Below are 14077 nucleotides of genomic sequence, written 5' to 3'. Positions count from 1 at the left end.
GGTGCTGATTGCAACTTTTTTGCTAAGATGAAAAGCTGGAGTCGAAATGAGAAGAGAGGAGTTGTGGCAGGTATTTTGTTTTGCAATGGCTCCAGACTGCTCTTCTGTTTGATAAAGTGGCTGTAACTATGTGGGTGGGAACAGTGCAGTTTTTTCTTTATTCTCCCACCCACAAAACCAGGAGGAAATTGGAAGGGCCTCAAATACCAGGGAATGTTTTGGCTAGCTGAAGACGGGGTAAGGTGGGAAGAAGATATTGAGGCAAACATCTTGGGAGAGGGTGAGAATTACAAGGCCAAAATGGATTTCCTTACCAGGCAGGGCATATCTCTGCCTTTGTCCTGGCATGGCCTCTACCTAGGATCCCCCAGGGAAAGGATAGTTTGGTTTGCACAGGAGCAGCAGTGATGAAAATCGGAAATGATGAGTGTGGTTGGAGATACTTGTGGCAGGGTTTGTAGGTCTCTTTGAGGGGGCTCAACTCACAAAGTGCAGATTTTTATTAAAATATAAATGCTTGTGGGAAAGGGCATTTTCCTACTGAGCAGTGGCAGTCCCATATTTCTTCTCAGATTAAAACAAAAAATAGGCCTCAGTCTGAAAAGTGAGGAGATGGAGGATTTGAGCACTTACAAGTTCACCTGCATTGCATTTCCCAGAAGATAGAAAGAAATCAATGATGCATTTTGAAGATCATGCTGCCAGAGACAGAGAACCACAACTTGAGCTTTTCTCTGGGCTTAGAGAGGTGTATGTCTCGCTGTCAATTCTACATCCAACGCTGGAGTCTTTCAGCCCATTTTCCTCCCCGGCTGTTTTTGAACTACTATCCCCAAATATCGAGGATATCTGACAGAGTGAACCATCAGAATAAGGAGCGATTGCCACAGAGTTCCATCCAGTAGGGGAGGGACTTGATGTGCGGGGCAAGCCTGATGCCTGGGTCAGGCGACTGTGTCTTTCATTCTCCACGGAGATCTTGAACCTAGAGTTTCCAAGTTCCGAAGAGATGCGGTTGTCGACAGCTCTCCTAGAATCTCTGACGGCTCTGAACGGGGACAAAGGTCTAGGGCAGAGGGATGGTGTGGAAGGACCCAGCCACGGCCATTGGAAGAGCAGTTTCCTGCAGTGTAATGCTGTTTGCGACCCGCATAAGCTTTAGCTCTCTCGCAGGACGAGCCACATCCGCCCCATTCACGGTCCTTATTCCAGCTCCTTTCCCTCTGCGAATCACACTGGGTGGGTCGCTGGGGGCCTCGGTAATTACGGATTATGGCACAGCCAAGAAAAATACAGGTTTTCTTAAGCCTGAAGCCACTGACTTGAGGGGGGAGAGTAGGAGTAATGCCAGCAGCAGTTTTGTATTTGGTTTTTGTTTTTATATTCTAGTCTCCAGGCCACAAGAGAATGTTGCACCCAGTGCCAGTCGATCCGTCACGGCGCCGCAAACTTTCCCTGAACGGAGGGTTTGTGGCTGACATCTCTAGTTTCTCAGAGCCTGGGAGTGATCGCCGCCTGCACCGTTGATGGCGCCCAAAAGAACGCGCATTTGTCTTTGGCAACAGCGCTGGGTTTCGCCTCGTGCCCGTGCCTGAAGGGTCCTAGCGCCGCCAGATTCTCACACTCGCGGGTCCAGCGCCCAGCGCTGCTCCTCCCACCAATCATCTGTTTCTCACACGCACTTCATTGGCAGCACTGGCGAGTCAGTTTTCCGGTGGCGGCGGCGCTAGTTGGTCTGCACGAAACGTTTCCCTTCTCGCTCCGTGTGTCCCATTCTCCATCCCACGTCCTCCAGTGCCGGGGTCATGGTCGCAGCACACGGCGTTCCCGTTGGCTCTTTTGCCAGCTGCGCGGAGCCGGCGGTTTTTCTGTCACAGCACTTGTACGGAGTTTCTCGGCGGCCGAACGTCTCTTTTTTTCTCAGAGACGACGGTTTCTTGGTGACAGTACCGTTGGTTGCGCCGTAACGAATGTTCTCCTTGAGAGCACCACCAGCTGGCGTCACTCGCAGGCTCCAGACGCCTCCATTTCGCCGAGCCGAGGTCTCTTGGTTGCGGCACTGCTCCTGGCTCGGTGCCTGTATTTTCTCGGTGCCTACAGCGCCCAGGTCGCCGATCTGAGGGCTTCGGAGTACCGGCCGGGCGCGGTGGCTCACGCCTGTAATCCCAGCACTTTGGGAGGCCGAGGCGGGCGGATCAGGTCAGGAGATCGAGACCATCCTGGCTAACACGGTGAAACCCCGTCTCTACTAAAAATACAAAAAAGTTAGCCGGGCGTGGTGGCGGGTCCCTGTAGTCCCAGCTCCTCGGGAGGCTGAGGCAGGAGAATGGCGTGAACCCGGGAGGCGGAGCTTACAGTGAGCCGAGATCGCGCCGCTGCACTCCAGCCTGGGCGACAGAGCGAGACTCCAACTCAAAAAAAAAAAAAAAAAGAAAAGAAAAGAAAAGAAAAAGAAATCTGGGTACCCGCGAATGCGATTTTTTTAGGTTTACCGATGATCAGTTTAGCAGGGCCTGGGAGCTCTTATACCAAGTTTGTTTTCGCAATATTGAGTCCCACCTTAGCTAAGCTTGTGTGTTTTTTAAACTCCCATGGAAGTCAGGAAATGTCGGCAAACGCGATTTCTGGTTACCAAGCTCCGTTTGGCAATAGCAAGTCCTGCCGAACGCGACTTTTTCCCCTTGTGGACCAAGTCTGAATATACCAGCTACTGCGATTTTTAAGTCGTAGTCAAAAAGGTTTAACCGTCACTGCTTTTTTTTTTGTTGGTGTTGTTTGTTTTTGTTTTTGTTTTCGTAGGAAATGTAGACTTAGGTGTAACACGTACCGGTTTAGATCTGACAGAGATATCACAATTGTAGGATTGCATCTTTTAGCAAGGTTTGTAATTTCTTCTTTCTAGGATTGGTTCTCTGTAATTTTTGCTTATTTTTAAATTCTCTCTTTGTCTTTTGCTCTGAGAACGATGTTACCGATGTGCTTGCTTTCCATGTTTACTCGCATTTTAGCCTTTATTTTTTAATTTTAATTTTATTTAAATGTTATGTATTTTTTTCTACTAATTTTGAGCGTCTCAGCTTCCTGCTTCTTTACTTACATTCTCTCAGGATCCAGGGAGCCGAGCTCGGTCTCAATCTCCCTGCTGTCAGGTGCCAGGTTGTGTCTGGTGGCTCTCTTTCGTATGCGGAGCTGATGGTTTTGCATCAGCGCTTTTGCCAGTAGAGCCGACTAGCGTTTTCTCCGTTACGGCACCGTTCTTAGCGCCCAGTGTGACGTTTCCCATTCGCGAGGTCCTTATATTCTCTGTGCTGTCACTTTCTTGGTTCTCGCACCGCTAGTATCTGCTAAAGAACTTCCTAAACCATGTTTTACTGTGCAGAACGGTGATTGCACGGAGCCGCTGTACGCACTAGTAATTTCATAGCACCGTTAGCTGGCGCTTTTTCTGTCACAACACATTAAAACGGGTTAAAATACTGTAAGCGGATTAAACACATTAAGAGGATTAAAACATTAAAATGTCTCAACACATTTTTCTGACACAACACATTTAAACAGAGTGGGTTCATTCCTCCGAACAGGATGTTTAGGCGTGGAAGCAACGCTGTTTCCCAAGACCACGGTTTCTCTCTGGCAGCACCACTTATGACACCAAAACAGGTATTTTTTGGCAACACCAGCACTATTCGCTAGATGCCGGCGCTTGCTGAGTCCCAGCGCCGCCAGTTTCTCTTTCGGTCGTAAGTAGCTGAGAGCCCTAGCGGACAGTTTTCAGGTGGGAGTAATGCTCATTTCCTGGAACAGATGGTTCGTGGCCCTTGAAGCGCTGCGATCTGTAAAGGTAGTTCTTTGCAAGGTTTGCTTAGTGTCTGTTTTATTTCGGTTTCTTTTCTCGCTATGTTTATCTGTCGGAATTACAGTTTGTTTTGGTTCTATGTAATCTCTAAAATGTTATCGTTTTTCTTTTGTCTACTAATTTTCGTGCATTCATTACTATTGAGTTTCATAATACCTGGCTTGCCTCCGCCCACGGCCTCCGGAAAGCATAAATGTCCAGGCTAATGGGAGTGCTGAAGGCTCTGCCTCGTTGATCAGCACAAACGCTTGTGTCCTGCTCTAAGGCTTAAGCGATGGAGCAACGTTTTCTTGGCTGTGCGAAGGGGGCTTGGGATTCCGCAGAGGTGGCGCCAAAGCCCTAGCCTCCACCTGCTCTGAGTTCAGAAGGTTGTGGGCGGTGGCCTCTCCCTTTTTATCCAGTACTGGGAGAGTACTCATTGGACAGCTGTAATTTGGGACTGCTTTCCAGCCCTTGTTGGTGACTTCAATTAAATACTTTATCAGAAAAATAGAAACTTTAAGCCCAAATGATTTTTCAGGTTCACTTGATTTAAGTAAATCTTAGACAAATAAGCTGCATTTAAAATTATCAGTAAAATAAAATTAGAAATGTCTTCAGAATTGTCAATATACATTATTGTTTAGATTTATTGGTCAGCGGTTTCTGATTTATCTCTGCTAGATACTATAAGGCGTGAAATTTTGGCATGAAGGTTATAAATCTGTAAATGCAACCCCAAACAGAATTATCTTTGTTCATGTAATTTTGGTAAATAAGGCATTTAATATCATTGGTTTAAAGAAAACAGCTAAATCCTGGGTTACTGACAGAAGATAAAAATCCATTTATTTAACCTTAAGGTTCTTACTTAGGTAAACACCTGATATTCACAGTCTATAATAATGGTTGACAGGGACATAACTGTAACTGGCCCATATGTTCATTTTGCCTGTTGCCCAGATAGAGTTGATTTGTCAAGACAGCGAATTGCAATAAAGAGTTTAATATGTGCAGAGTTGGCTAAATTGGAGACCTGAATTTTATTATTACTCAAATCAGGCTCCCAGAAAATTCAGAAGCCAAGGTTTTTCAAGGATAGTTTGGCAGAAGGGTGCTGCTGCTCAGCTGAGGAACAATCACAGGGGTGGGGAAAACAGTCCTCCTGCACTCAGTCCATTTCTTGAGTGGCGGCCACAGAGGAGTGGCTGATGCTGTTGGGGCCATCAAAGTCTGAAAAGTCATCTCAAAAAGCCAAACCTAGGTTCTAGTAATACGGGAAGTTGCAAATCTTGTGACCTCTGGAATAATGGCTGGTAATCCTTTAACTATGCCTACATCTTAGCAGAAATCAGGCCCTTCTCATCCTCCTAACCTGGTGGGCTTTCATCAGCTTTACAAAGATGGTTTAGTTTTGGGAAGGGCTATTATCAAATAAACTATAAACTAAATTTCTCCCTAAGTTAGGTTGGCCCATGCCCAGATTAAGGGCTGTTTGGAGGTTAAAGGCAAGATGGAGTTTGTTAGGTCAGGTCTCTGTCACTGTCAATATTTTCTCACTGTTAAAATTTTTCAAAGCTGGTTTCATGACTTTAAATGATAGCTAGCTTTGTCTAATATCACAGATTTTATAAGTAATCTAGGTAAACTATTTTAAAAAATAAATTAATTAGGTAAATGTAATGGAATAAATGCTTATAAGTAAACATACAATTTAGAATCTTAAAGTTAAATTAAATAATAGTCATTAAATGTCCAGGTCATGTCCAATTTTTAAAAAATTGTAGGAAAACATTTTTCCAAAAAAAGTGTTCTTATTAAAAGGAAAATAGTTTTGTCTAATTCACAGATTATTTGTGAAACAAGATAAAAGAAACCAGAAAAAAGAGAGAGAGATAGGCCAGGTGTGGTGGTCTGTAATCCCAGCATTTTGGGATGCTAAGGGGGGCAGATCACTTGAGATCAGGAGTTCAAGACCAGTCTGGCCAATATGGTGAAACCCCGTCTCTGACAAAAATACAAAAATTAGGCCAGGCACAGTGGCTCACGCCTGTAATCCCAGCACTTCGGGAGGCCGAGCGGATGGATCACGAGATCAGGAGATCGAGACCATTCTAGCTAACATGGTGAAACCCCGTCTCTACTAAAAACACAAAAATTAGCAGTGGTAGTGGGCACCTGTAGTCCCAGCTACTCCGGAGGCTGAGGCAGGAGAATGGCGTGAACCTGGGAGGTGGAGCTTGCAGTGAGCTGATATCGCACCACTGCACTCCAGCCTGGGTGACAAGCAAGACTCCATCTCAAAAAAAAAAAAAATTATGTTATCTAGTTGGCTATAAATAAAAGGAAATTACAACAGTCTTTCTAGAGATTGGGCTTTGATATAAAAAAATACATTAATACTCAAAAGACTTGGTTAGAACAACATTTTTGTAAAATATTATTTACTCTTAATAAGTTATATTTTAATTTACCCAAATTTTCAACTTTTATTGCATCTCAATGTTTTCAGCTTTCTCTCTATTATTTATTATTATTATTATTATTATTTTCTGTCTTTTTTTTAAGACGGAGTCTTGCTCTGTCACCAGGCTGGAGTGCAGTGGCGAGATCTAGGCTCACTGCAACCACCACCTCCCAGGTTCAAGCGATTCTCCTGCCTCAGCCTCCCAAGTAGCTGGGACTACAGGTGCACACCACCACGCCCAGCTAATTTTTGTATTTTTAGTAAAGATGGGGTTTCACCATTTTGGTCAGGGTGGTCTCGATCTCTTAACTTCGTGATCTGCCCGCCTCAGCCTCCCAAAGTGCCGGGATTACAGGCTTGAGCCACAGTGCCAGGCCTCTCTCCTTTTTAAGGCCTGAGATAGTAACTTTCCCTTCAACTTTTTTGTCAGCTCCTGTAACTTTTTTCCTTAGGTTTTAACTGTTGTTGTGGTCTGATGCTGAAAAAAACACTTCATCTTTAGGATCAAAACGAAATGTATTCTTCCAATATAACATTCTGTGCTCTTGACTTTTAAAAATATATCTAAATTGTTCTATGAAACCAAAAAACTTCACTTATGTCCTGGGACACACTCTTCCTATGTCTAATTAATTCAAGTGCCCTTTTCATTAGTTTTGACTTGAAGGTTGTCTAAATGGAATCCCATATGGAAAAGCACATACTTTTTTGCCTTTTGGTAGCCAGCCTGAGAATAACATATTTTACATTTTATCAAAATAATTCCTATGTCATTACTAGGTTTTTATTTGCTCAGAAAAACTGAGATTTAAGGAGGCTGAGGCAGGCAGATCACGAGGTCAGGAGTTCAAGACCAGCCTGGCCAACACAGTGAAACCCAGCTCTACTAAAAATACAAAAAATTAGCCAGAAGTGGTGGTGGGTGCCTGTAATCCTAGCTACTAGGGAGGCTGAGGCAGGAGAATCACTTGAACCTGGGAGGCGAAGGTTGCAGTAAGCCAAGATCGAGCCACTGCATACCAGCCTGGGTGACAGTGTGAGACTCTGTCTCAAAAAAAAAAAACAAAAGAAAACTGAGATTTAAAAAAATTAAGGTTAATTAAGGTTATTATATCCATGTAACTTTCTGTATTTCTTTTAAAGTTCTTGTGCTACTAATTTTCAGGGCTTTGACTCCTGAGTCTAAAAAGGTCACCAACTCCCGCTAAATTGAGAGCAATTGAAGCCTCATCTTCAGATCTAGGAGAAGATGAAAATCAGAATAAGCTGCAGTCATGAGACATGGGGCCAGAAATTAAGACTATTCAAACCCTCTAGTCCCAGGGACTATTGAAGAAGAAGTGGGTGTGTAAGCTCGTAAGGACCTATTTTAACAGATAAAATTAGTTCAGTTTCTGTATAATTTATAGATAATTTAATTTAAAGAGTTTTTTTTTTCCAGATAAGGTCTAGATCTGTCACCCAGGCTGGAGTACAGTGGCATAGTCCTAGCTCACTGCAACCTCCACCTCCCAGGCTTAAGCGATCCTACCACCTCAGCCTCCTAAGTAGCTGGGACTATAGATGTGCACCAACACGCATGGCTAATTTTTGTATTTTTTGTAGACACCGTGTTTCGCCATGTTGCCCAGCTGGTCTCGAACTCCTGAGCTCAAGCAGTCTGCCTGCCTAGACCGCCCAAAGTGCTGAGTTTACAGGTGCGAGCCACCACAGCCAGCCTATAAAGTAAACGTTAATATCTAAGGAACACTGATGCAAGACCAGCATGTGGGACCCCATGTCAGATTAACAATGTTTTCATGGATCATTAACCCATTCTTATTAAAAAACTATGAAAGATTATGAAAAGGTTTACAAAAGTTATATCTTATGGTCAAGATGATTAAAATTTATTAGATTTGTCTATAATATTTGAGAAAGATTTGATTGGCTTCATGCTGTCTTTATTAGCTCTTATTGTTTGGGAAAGCAAGTCTCAAAGAGTGAAAGGTTTTGGCTTTTAGTTTTTGAAAACTTTGAGTTACTGCTTAACTAAATGAATGACTTATTTTTTACAATGACCTGTTGTGGGAAGTCAGGGACCCCAAACGGAGGGACCGGCTGAAGCCATGAAAGAAGAACGTGGATTATGAAGATTTTATGGACATTTATTAGCTCCCCAAATTAATACTTTTGTAATTTCTTATGCCTGTCTTCACTGCAGTCTCTAAACATAAACTGTAAAGATTTCATGGACACTTATCACTTCCCCAATCAATACCCTTGTGATTTCCTATGCCTGTCTTTACTTTAATCTCTTAATCCTGTCAGGTGAGGAGGTTGTATATCATCTCAGGACCCTGTAATAATTGCGTTAAGTACACAAATTGTACAGCATGTGTGTTTGAGCAATACGAAATGTGGGCACCCTGAAAAAAGAACAGGGTAACAGCAATTGTTCAGGGAATAAGAGAGATAACCTTAAACTCTGACCACCGGTGAGCCGGGCAGAACAGAGCCATATTTCTCTTCTTTCAAAAGCAAATGGGAGAAATATCGCTGAATTCCGTCCCTGAGAAAGAGAATGCGCACCTAGGGGTAGGTCTCTGAACTGGCCCCCCCGGGGCGTACCTGTCTCTTATGGTCGAGATTGCAGAGGTGAAATAAACTCCAGTTTCCCATAGGGCTCCCAGGCTTATTAGGAAGAGGAAATTCCCGCCTAATAAACTTTGGTCAGACCGGTTGATCTCAAAACCCTGTCTCCTGATAAGATAATATCAGTGACAATGGTGCCAAAACTTCATTAGCAATTTTAATTTCGTTTCGGTCCTGTGGTCCTGTAATCTTGCCCTGCCTCCACTTTCCTTGTGATATTCTATTACCCTGTTAAGTACTTGATGTCTGTCACCCACACCTATTCGCACACTCCCTCCCCTTTTGAAAATCCCTAAAAGAAACCTGCTGGTTTCTGTGGCTTGTGGGGCATCACGGATCCTACCAATGTGTGACGTCTCCCCCGGACGCCCAGCTTTAAAATTTCTCTCTTTTGTACTCTGTCCTTTTATTTCTCAAGCCAGTCGACGCTTAGGAAAATAGAAAAGAACCTACGTGATTATCGGCGCAGGTCCCCCGATAACCTGTGATCCTGTTTTGTGATATCAAGTGTTTTAAGTCTTTGATGTTTGACAAACTTTCCAAAATCCAATTCTAAATTCAGTCACTTTTATCTCATTAATTTTTTTGACATTGAGTCCCCTGAAATCCAAAGAGATGTATTTGGCTTAGTTGGTATAATCACACAAGAAGTATTATCAAATATAGAATGATATGTAACCATCTTTGCATTGTATTTATGTAAATGTGTTATTAGTGTTTTAAAATTGTATGAGATTCTTATGATTGTGATGTCTTAGTATATGTTTTCAGAACTAATTATGATTATTATATTCAAATGTTATATATCATAGATATAACCACATTTCTTTGTCAGTTGTGTCTTAAACCATGGCTATTGTAAGACTTTTGTCACCTACAATTATTGTTTTACTTTGATCCTTTCGTAGAGTGGTTTATAATCAGTTATAGAGCTCTGAGACTACCCTTTTTGTTGTTGTTATTGTTGTTGTTTGCTTTTTGAGACAGGGTCTCAGTCTGTCACCTATACTGCAGTGTGGTGGAATAATCACTGCTCACTTCAGCCTTAATCTCCTAGACTCAAGCAATCCTCCCACCTAAGCCTACCAAGTAGCTGAGGCTACAGGCACGCACCATACACTCAGAGAATTTAAAAAATTTTGTAGAGATAGAGTCTCCCTCTGCTGCCCAGGCTGATCTCAAACTCTTGGGCTCAAGAAATCCTCCCACCTCAGCCTCCCAAAGTGCTGGGATTACAGGCATAAGCCACCACACCCAAGCTTTTAATACATTTATCGTGTCTTCATTAACAAATACCAAGTGTCTATATTGTACTACATAGTGAACAAGGTCCCAGAGGTAAGTAATCAACAAGCAGACATGGACTTGGCCATAAAGTGTTTGACACCTTCATGGATTGTAAAAAAAAAAAAAAAAAAAAAAAAGCATGACAACAAATAAATAAATAAAAGTGTTTATATGATAAATGTTATCAAGAAACTTAACGCAACTTGGTTGAAAAGGTAACTAGGAGGATGCTATATTAGCTACTATAGTAAGGATAGAATTGTCACAGATACTTCCACTTCAATATGAGTAATGCAATGAACAACACCAAAAAACAAACAAACAAACCTAGGCTGGGTGCAGTGGCTCGCACTTGTACTCCTAGCACTTTGGGAGGCCAAGGCAGGCGGATCACTTGAGGCAAGGAGTTCAAGACCATCCTGGCCAACATGGTGAAATGCCATCTCTACTAAAAATATAAAAAAATTTGCTGGGCGTGGTGGCCCACACACGTAATCTCAAGTTACTCAGTAGGCTGAGGCGAGAGAATCATTTGAACCCGGGAGGCAGAGCTTGCAGTGAGCTGAGAACACACCACTGTACTCCAGCCTGGGCAACAGAGCAAGACCCTGTCTCAAAAAAAAAAAGGTGGAGTTACCATCATGAGAGAATATAAAGTACAAAGATTCTAAGACTAGAAAACTTTATTATGGGCCGGGCATAGTGGCTCATGCCTGTAATCCCAGCACTATGGGAGGCTGAGGCAGGAGGATCACTTGAGGCTAAAAACTCAAAACTAGCCCAGGCAACATAGTAAAATACCATCTCTAGTAAAAAAAAAAAAAAAAAAAAAAATTAGCTGGATGTGTTGGTGTCTACTCGTAGTCCCAGCCACACAGGAGGCTGAGGCAACATAATTGTTTGAGCCCAGGAGTTCAAGGCTGAAGTGAGCTATGATGATATCACTGCATTCTAGCCTGAGCTACAGAGTGAAACCTTGCCTCCAAAATAAAAATAAACGTTTGTTACAGCCATGGACAAAGAGAAAGCAATTAATGGCTTTCAGTGAACTAAATGGGAGGTATCTAGACTAAAAAAATCTTGTAGTCTTCTGCGCAAGATGGCCTGCTGGCCTCCAGGCAAACATGATACATGATTAGATAAAGGTGGAAGTTTTGATTTAGTTTTGATTGAATTGTTAAACTACAGATGATACAGTGCCCACGTATATGATATTGACTCCATAAATTATCAGGTTGGCCAAAGATGTAGCAAAGGCATTTGTAAGAAAGCTGTAACTGATAACGCTTGATGGTATATTTCTACATTCTCTTCCTAAGTTTATCAGATTAGTTGACCCCTATATCAGCTGAGTTCTTTATTCTCTAAGTTATGACACGCTAATTCTTGCAGGATGTAACATAATATAAATAACATGTAAAAGCAAAATACTATAGGCAATCATTTAACCCATTTCCCATTTGTCCTGAGAATACTTGCAAGTGGGGCTTGCAGCTGCAGCATTTACCCTCAGATCACTTGCAGATTTCTTTTTTTTCAGATAATATTATAATTGCAGTTTGTGTAAATCAACATTCCCTGAGAAAGTATCACCTGCCTTAACAGTTTTTGTCTGGGGAAGTTGAAAAGAAATAGTACATTCCTTTGCACATGTTGGAGGGAGAAGCATGTCTGCATAAGAGGCTGGACAGCAGGTCTCTCTGCCTGTGTGACATGGGTCTCCTTTGGGAATGGTCACTATTCTGTGTGTTATACCCATGCAGAGCACTGCCAACTCTCTACAATGCAAGGTTCCATCCACTGTTCACATCTGGAGAGACACATCCAGGCTACATGCTCAAAGAAATGCTAAAGAGGCCGGCCGCGGTGGCTCACGCCTGTAATCCCATCACTTTGGGAGGACGAGGCAGGCGGATCACGAGGTCAGGAGATCGAGACCATCCTGGCTAACACGGTGAAACCCCGTCTCTACTAAAAATACAGAAAATTAGCCGGGTGTAGTGGCGGGTGCCTGTAGTCCCAGCTACTTGGGAGGCTGAGGCAGGAGAATGGCATGAACCCGGGAGGCGGAGCTTGCAGTGAGCCAAGATCGCGCCACTGCACTCCAGCCTGGGCGACAGAGGGAGACTCCGTCTCAAAAAAAAAAAAAAAAAAAAAAAAAATGCTAAAGCTAGTTTTCTGGGATCACCACTGGTACTTCTTGAGTAATACTGGCATGTAGGAGTTGCTCCTGCTCTCAGGATTCATTCTCCAGACACCTAGAGTCCATAAACCTTTCACCTAACAAGAGCTTTCAATCTTCTGCCTTCTGTATCTATTCTGTCATTCTCATTCTGTTTCATTTTTTTCACTTCCTGTTGTATAGTTGTATATTTTCCTTTTTTCTAGTAAAAAGAAGCATGGCTTTGAAGGGAAGCTTCAATTCAGACCTTTTCTTTCTGGTCTTCAAATCAGCTCCTGGAATAAACACAGAGTTAGCTGTGTTCTGAATGATCTCCTGACAGAGTCTTTATTCTCTCATTAGTAAGAGTTGTGAAAACTGCAGCCAATTCCTCATCTTTGTATTTGTGGCTCCCTTTATAGCCCCTGGAACACAGAAGGGTATCAAAACATGCTTGCTAAATGTTGGGATCAATCAGATTTTACAATAGTAAACAATAATGTTTAATTAGGTAATTCTATAATTGTATCCATTGATGCTTTGCAAATAGCATGTTTAACTCAGACAAATTCCAGTTTCACAGAGGATATGAGAAGGAAAAAAAATCCACAGAAAGAATACAACAAAGAAGGATTCATTTTACATTCGTTCTGATTAAGAATATCTTTTCAGCTTATGATAAAATCAACGATAATATTGTTAAAAACTGACCTAATTACTTTCAACCAGATACTGTCCAAACATTAACTTTTTCCATCAAAAGTATCCCTGATAGTTACTTTGTAAAATGAAAGCACATTTGGCTTCCATTTCCGAGGTGGTTAAAATAAAGGCTACCGGGTTGGATAACTTACAGAGGTTCACACATCTAGAATGGCATGTAACCTCTCTGTAAATGAGCCAGTGGGGCCTGAGACTTCTTGCTATTACACACAAGCAGAAGTGTTGAAATCTTTTTTCTTTCTTTCTTTTTTTAGATGGCATTTTGCTCTTGTTTCCCAGGCTGGAGTGCAATGTGGCGATCTCAGCTCACTGCAACCTCGGCCTCCCAGGTTCAAGCAATTCTCCTGCCTCAGCCTCCCGAGTAGCTGGGATTACAGGCATGTACCACCATGCCCAGCTAATTTTGTATTTTTAGTAAAGACGGGGTTTCTCCATGTTGGTCAGGCTGGTCTCGAACTCCTGACCTCAGGTGATCCTCCCGCCTTGGCCTCCAAAAGTGCTGAGATTACAGATGTCAGCCACCGTGCCCAGCCTAAATCTTTTTTCTTTTTGTTTTTTGAGACAGGGTCTCACTCCGTTGCTCAGGCTAGAGTACAGTAAGCTGAATCTCGGCTCACTGCAGCCTCAACTTCCCAAGCTCAGGTGGCTCTCCGGCTCAGTCTTTCAAGTAGCTGGGACTATAGGCATGCACCACCTTGCCCAGTTGATTGTTGTATTTTTTTCGCCATGTTACCCAGGATAGTCTTAAACTCCTGGGCTTAAGTGATCCGCCTGCCTCAACTCATAAAGTGCTGGAATTACAGCTCTGAGCCACTGCACCTGGCCAAAATCTTTTTAATACAGCAATTCAGCAGAAGACAAAACTGGGAGAGTGAAAGACCACATTAACAATTGGGCAACTATGCTTACCCAGCTCCTCAATAACACCCCATATCTGCTTTATACATTACCCCCAAGCTTTTCTCCTGGT

The 14077-nt window shown here is 42.8% G+C and overlaps 1 protein-coding gene across 1 annotated transcript in view; it reads right to left on the bottom strand.

The window, feature by feature from the left end:
* The window catches only part of LOC129528046 (uncharacterized), a 134634-nt gene extending 130517 nt beyond the window's left edge, over positions 1–4117 (bottom strand). The window contains exon 1 of the mRNA XM_063700439.1: positions 3098–4117. The gene's annotated coding sequence lies outside the window, so the exon portion shown is untranslated. The remainder of the gene's footprint in view (positions 1–3097) is intronic.
* Between the last annotated feature and the right edge of the window lie 9960 nt (positions 4118–14077).

This window comes from Gorilla gorilla, chromosome 19, assembly GCF_029281585.2.
Source record: "Gorilla gorilla gorilla isolate KB3781 chromosome 19, NHGRI_mGorGor1-v2.1_pri, whole genome shotgun sequence".
Lineage (NCBI taxonomy): Eukaryota > Metazoa > Chordata > Mammalia > Primates > Hominidae > Gorilla > Gorilla gorilla.
This window is presented reverse-complemented; position numbering and strand designations above follow the sequence as displayed.